Genomic DNA, 6,445 nt, shown 5'->3' with positions numbered 1-6,445 from the left:
TCATGATAAATAGAGAAAAGATTGAAGTTGATTTTAACACATGTACAGATAAGTAGATACAGAAGCAAATAAAGATATATATGTACACATGGGCTGGCATACATCCATAAAGTCATGGTTCTACAACTGAGAGGGCCTAGAAGCAATGACATCCTAGAAACAATGGAGACACCCACTGCTGAGATCTTGGTTTCTAAATGTCATTTGCCACTACAATGAGCCAGGGATCCTTAGAGAAGTGATTGATTCCAGAACTCAGGAAAAATAAAAGATGATTGTGGAGTACCTTGTAGTACCAGAAAATAAAATAAAAAGGTACATAACTATATACAAAAAATAAATAAAACCAAACTCTCTGCCATCGAGTCGATTCCGACTCATAGAGACTCCTTCTTGGGTTTCCAAGGAAGTATCTCTATGGAAGCAGATTGCCCAGTCTTCCTTTCAAGGAGTTGCTGGTGAGTTTGAACCACCAGCTTTCTGGTTAGCAGTCAAATGCCTTAGGCACTATGCCACCTGAGCTCCTATATAATTATATGGCATTACAAAAGGACACACCATTTTCCAGTTGACCTGAAAGAGCTCTGATTAAAGATGAAAGAGTTTGAGCAACAAAATACAGTATTGAGTTATAAACCAAAGAATAAAATAAGTATCCATGAGTCCATACTGATACAAATAAATGATTGAAAAAATGAATGAAAAGAAGAGACAACTCTTCCTTACAGAAGTAGTTCAGTGAGTAAATGCAAAAGAAATGGAGAAGCAGAAAATTACTGTTAGAACAAGAAAGTCAGTTGCTGTAAAATCTACTCCAATTCATGGTGAGACCATGTTTGTCAGAGAACTGTGTTCCATAGGGTTTTCAATGTCTGATGCTTTGGAATTAGATCATCAAACCTTTCTTCTGAGGTGTCTCAGAGTGAATGTGAACCTCCAACCTTTTCATTGGAAGCTAGGGAGTTAACCATTTGCATCACTCAGGGCCTCCTAGATTGGGCAATCTACTTCCATAAAATAAGCCTCAGAAACTCAAGGAGAGGTTGCTCTGAGTCAGAAACAACTCTACAGCAGTGAGTGATTGAGTGACAGTAGTAAAGCAAAGTAAGTTAGCAAAAAACAGGAATATCTTCAACAAGAGGAATTGACACAGTGGCTGCCACAATGGGCTCAAAATAGCAATAATTATGAAGAGGTAAGGGACCAAGTAGTGTTTTGTTCTGTTGTATACATGGCTGCTATGAGTCAGAACTGGCCTGATGGCATCTAACAACAGTAGTAATTGCTGCAGACAAGATCCAAGGATGAATGGTAAATGTAACGTATGAAAATTTAAGGAGAAAGGGGATGTTTGCATATCTTCAAAATACGCTCTTCCAAACTTTTAATCACACACAAACAAATACTACCTTAGCTAATATCACAAGTAATAAAAGCATGTCAATATCATGTACACCTTACAATTGTTGTTGTTGTGTGCTGTCCGGTCAGACCCGACTCATAGCAACCCCTCCTTGGGTTGCCAAGTCAGTATCACTATGGCAGTAGATTGCCCAACCTTCCTTCTGAGGAGTGGCTGGTAGGTTTGAACTGCCAGCCTTCTGGTTAGCATTCAAGTGCCTTATTCACTACGCCACCAGAGCTCCTATATCTTACAATAGCAATGAATGAAGTGATAACACAATTCATAAACAAAATGAGCTCAGTACAGAAAATTATACAGAAAAAAGAAATCAGAAAAACCACACACACACACACACACACACACACAAAAACACACATAACAAAATGACAGAAACAAGTTCATACTTGTTGATAACTATACTGAATGTAAATGGATTAAATGCACCACTCAAGAAATGGAGAGTTGCAGACTGGATAAGAAAATATAACCCACTGATATGCTATCTACAAGAGACATATCTTAGAGACAAAGACAAAAATGGGCTAAAAATCAAAGGTTGGAAAAAGGTATATCAAGCAAATGGCAATCAGAAAAGAGCAGGGGTAGCAATATTAATTTCTTATAAAATTGACTTTAAGACAAAAACCACCATACTAGATAAGGAAAGACATTATATAATGATTAAAGGATCAATTGAACAAGAGGATATAACAATAATAAATACCATAGAGATGCAGCCTTGGAAACTCAAGGAGGGGTCACTCTGAGTCAGAAACAAATAATAAATGAAAGAACTCCAAAATACATAAATCAGACTTTAACAGAATTGAAAAGACAAATAGATGACTCCACAGATAGAACAACTGGAAAGAAACTCAGCAAAGATGCAGAACTAAATACAATCCACCAACTTGACTTTACAGACATCTACAAAGACCTTTTTACAACAAAAGCACAATAAATATTCTTTTCCAGTGCATATGGAACATTCCCCAAGATAGACCATATGTTAGGCTACAAAGCAACCTCAATTTAAAAACACTGAAATACTGCAAAGCATCTTGTCAGATAACAATACTACAAAATTAGATATCAACAATAGGAAGATCAATGGAAAAAGAGCAAACACATAGAAACTGAATAACACCCTCCTTAAAGATGACTGGCTAATAGAAGAAATAAAAAATGAAATTAAAATATTCCTTGAATCAAAAGAGAATGAAAACAAAACACACCAAAATCTTTGGGACACAGCAAAAACAGTGATCAGGCCCAAATTATACCAATAAATCCACACATCAAAAAAGAAGGAAGAGCCAAATCAACACTTTACACCAACATTTCCAATAATTAGAAAAAGAACAGCAAGAAAAGCCTACAGTTACCAGAAGAAAAGAAATTATAAAGATTCAAGCAGAAATAAATTAAACAGAAAATAGAAAGACAATAGAAAAATTCAACAGGATTAGAAGTTGGTTTTTTGAAAAGATTAATAAAATTGACAAACCACTGGCAAACTTAACAAAAGAAAAGATGGAGATAAAATTACACAAATAAGAAACAAGTTGGGCAACATCACAACAGAACCAACAGAAATTAAAAGGATAATATCAGAATACTATGAAGAATTGTACTCCAACAGATTTAAAAATCTACAAGAAACAGATTTCTAGAAACATACTACTTACCTAAGTTAACACAAACTGAGGTAAAAAATATGAACAGACCCATAACAAAAGAAGAAATTGAACCAGTCATCAAAAAATTACCAACAAACAATGCCTTGCCCAGAGGGCTTCACTGGAGAATTCTACCAAACATTCAGAAGCGAACTGACACCAATCCTACTTAAACTAGTCCAGAACACAGAAAAGGATGGAATCCTCCTTAATTCATTTTATGAAGCAAACATAACCTTGATACCAAAATCAGACAAAGACATCACTAAAAAGGAAAACTGCAGACCAGTATTCCTCATAAATACAGATGCAAAAAATATTTAGCAAAATCCTTGCCAATAGACTTAAACAACATATCCAGAAAATAATACACCATAACCAATTTGGATTCATACTAGATATACAAGAATGGTTGATTGTTAGAAAAAAAATCAACATGATACATCACATACGTAGGTAAAATAAAGCAATAAGATGATCGTATCATATCAATAGAGCCAGAAAAAGCATTTGATAAAATCCAACACCATTTCCTGACAAAAAAAAAAAAAACCTCTCAGAAAAATAAGAATAGAAGGGAAATTCCTCACCACATAAAGGGCATATATAAAAAACCAACAGCCAACATTATTCTCAGTGCCAAGAGACTGAAACCATTCCCCTTGTGAACAGGAAACAAACAAGGATGCCCTCTATCATCACTTCTATTCAGCATTGTATCAGAATTCCTAGCCCAGGAAATAAGGCAAGAAAGGGACATCAAAGGCATCCAAATTGGTAAGGAAGAAGTCAAACTATCCCTATTTGCTGATGATATGATCCTATACATAGCAAACCCTAGAGACTCAGCAAGAAAACTACTGGAACTAATTGAAAGATTTCGCATAGTGGCAGGATACAAAATCAACATACAAAAATCAGTTGGAGTCCTCTACACCAGCAAAGAGGTCTCTGAAAAGGAAATAAGGAAATCAGTATTATTACAATAGCTACCAAAAAAATAAATTACTTGGAAATAAATCTTACCAGGGACACAAAAGATCTGTTCAAAGAAAACTTCAAAACACTACTTCAAGAATCCTTAAGATATCTACATAAATGGAAGAACATATCATGGTCGTGGATAGGAAGATTGAACATTGTGAAAATGTCAATACTACACAAAGTAATCTATACATTCAATGCAATCCCAACCCAGATCCCATCAACATTCTTTAAGGTTATGGAAAAATCAGTCATTAATTTTATATGGAAAGGAAAGAGACCTCGAATAAGCAGTTGGAGATCTCACACTCCTGGATCTCAAAACCTACCATACAGCCACAGTAGTCAAAACAGCCTAGTATTGGTACAATGACAGACACATAGACCAGTGGAATAGAACTGAGAACCCAGAAAGAGACCCATCGACCTATGGTCCACTGACTTTTGACAAAGGACCAAAATCCATTAAATGAAGAAGAGGCAGTCTGTTTAGCAAATGTGCTGGCAAAACTGGTTATTGTTTTGCAGAAAAATGAAACAAGATTCATACCCCACACCATACATAAAAACTAACTCCAGATGGATCAAAGATTTAAATGTGAAACCTAAAATTATAAAGTTCCTCAAGGAAAAAGTAGGGACAAATTTAGGGACCATCATTTATGGCATAAATAGATTGTCAATCATAACCCAAAATGCACAAACAACAGAAGATAAACTAAATGATTGGGACCTTCCAAAATTTAAATTTTTACATGCTTCCAAAGACTTCTTCTAGAGTAAAAAGACAACCTACAGATTGGGAAAAAATATTCCACAACAACATAGTCAACAAAGGACTTATCTCTAAAACCCATAGAAAATTCCAACACTTCAACAAGAAAAAAACAAATAATCCAATTAAAAAATGGGCAGAAGACATGAACAGACACTTCACCAAAGAAGATATTTAAATAGCAGCAAACAGAAGAAGAAATGTTCACAATTATTAGCCATTAGAGAGATGCAAATCAAAACAACGAGATACCATCTCTCCCCAGCATTAATGGCAAAGTTCAACAAGAGAGAAAATAACAAATCCTGACAAGAATGTGGAGAGATTCAGACTCTCATACACTGCTGGTGGGACTGTAAAATGATACAATCACTGTGTAAATCAGTATGATGATTCCTTAAAAAGTTGGAAATAGAAATACCATTTGACCCAGTAATTCCATTACTAGGTATATATCCTAAAAAAGTGAGAGCCAGGACAAGAACAGATATATACACACCCATGTTCATCGCAGCGTTACTCACAATAGTAAAGAGATGGAAACAACCTAAGTGCCCATTAACAGAAGAATGGATAACCAAACTATGGTATATACACACAATGGAATACTATGCAACTCTACAGAATAATGTAACATCTGTGAAAGACCTCATAACATGAATGAACTTGGAGGACAATATGCTGAGTGAAATAAGTCAATCACAAAAAGACAAATATTATATTAGTTCACTATTGTAAAAAGTCAAAGAAAGGTTTATATACGGAAGGAAATTTTCTTTGTTGGTTACCTGGGGTGGGAGGGGAGGAGAGGGAACACTGCTAGATCAGTAGAGACAAGTATTGATTTGGGTGTAGGGAAGGGCAATGTACCAAAAGTGAATGATCAATACAGTGGCACTGAGGAAGAGGAAGACATTGAGAGGTACATGGGAAGTACAGATAACAAAGATGAATTCTTTTGCATGAACAGCACTGCATTGTCAGTGATAGCAAACACTGATCTATGGGTGGATAGATGGGTGGACAGGCTAAATGATCAGCTATGTCTAGGCAGGGGGAAGTGTACCCATGACCATGCATAGGTTGGCAGGTGGTGTTTCTACATGCATATTTGTATGTGCTGTAAGAATGTCTGGGTGTATAGTAGAGGTGACAAGGGGAAAGGTTTTGATGGCTTCTTGGACACAGCCATTTCCCCTGAGGTAGTGAGTAGTTGGACCTGTGGGCTTGGGACCATGGTTGCAGGGGACATCAAGTTCAATTGGTATAGCATACTACACAAAAACATTGCTCTACATTCTATTTAGGTAAGTAACAACTGGAGTCTTAAAAGCTTGTAAGCAGCCATCTAGATGCAACAATGGCTCTCTCCTCATCCAGAGCAAACAGTGAAGAAAATAAAAAATGCATGGAAACAATTAGCCCAAGGGACAAGTAGACTATGCAATCCTCAGCCTTTATGACCATGAGATCAGAAGAAGTAGATGGTGCCCAGCTACCACTGTCAACTGCTTGGAGGGGAATTGGTCCAGGGAGTGCATGGATAGAGTGGCAGAACATTGTGGAACAAAACTCAAAATCATTTGAAAAAAAAAAAAAAAA

Source organism: Orycteropus afer, unplaced genomic scaffold (genome assembly GCF_000298275.1).
Source record: "Orycteropus afer afer isolate SDZICR_OR568_19922 unplaced genomic scaffold, OryAfe1.0 scaffold00306, whole genome shotgun sequence".
NCBI classification, from domain to species: Eukaryota; Metazoa; Chordata; class Mammalia; order Tubulidentata; family Orycteropodidae; genus Orycteropus; species Orycteropus afer.
Note: the sequence above shows the minus strand (reverse complement) of the source record.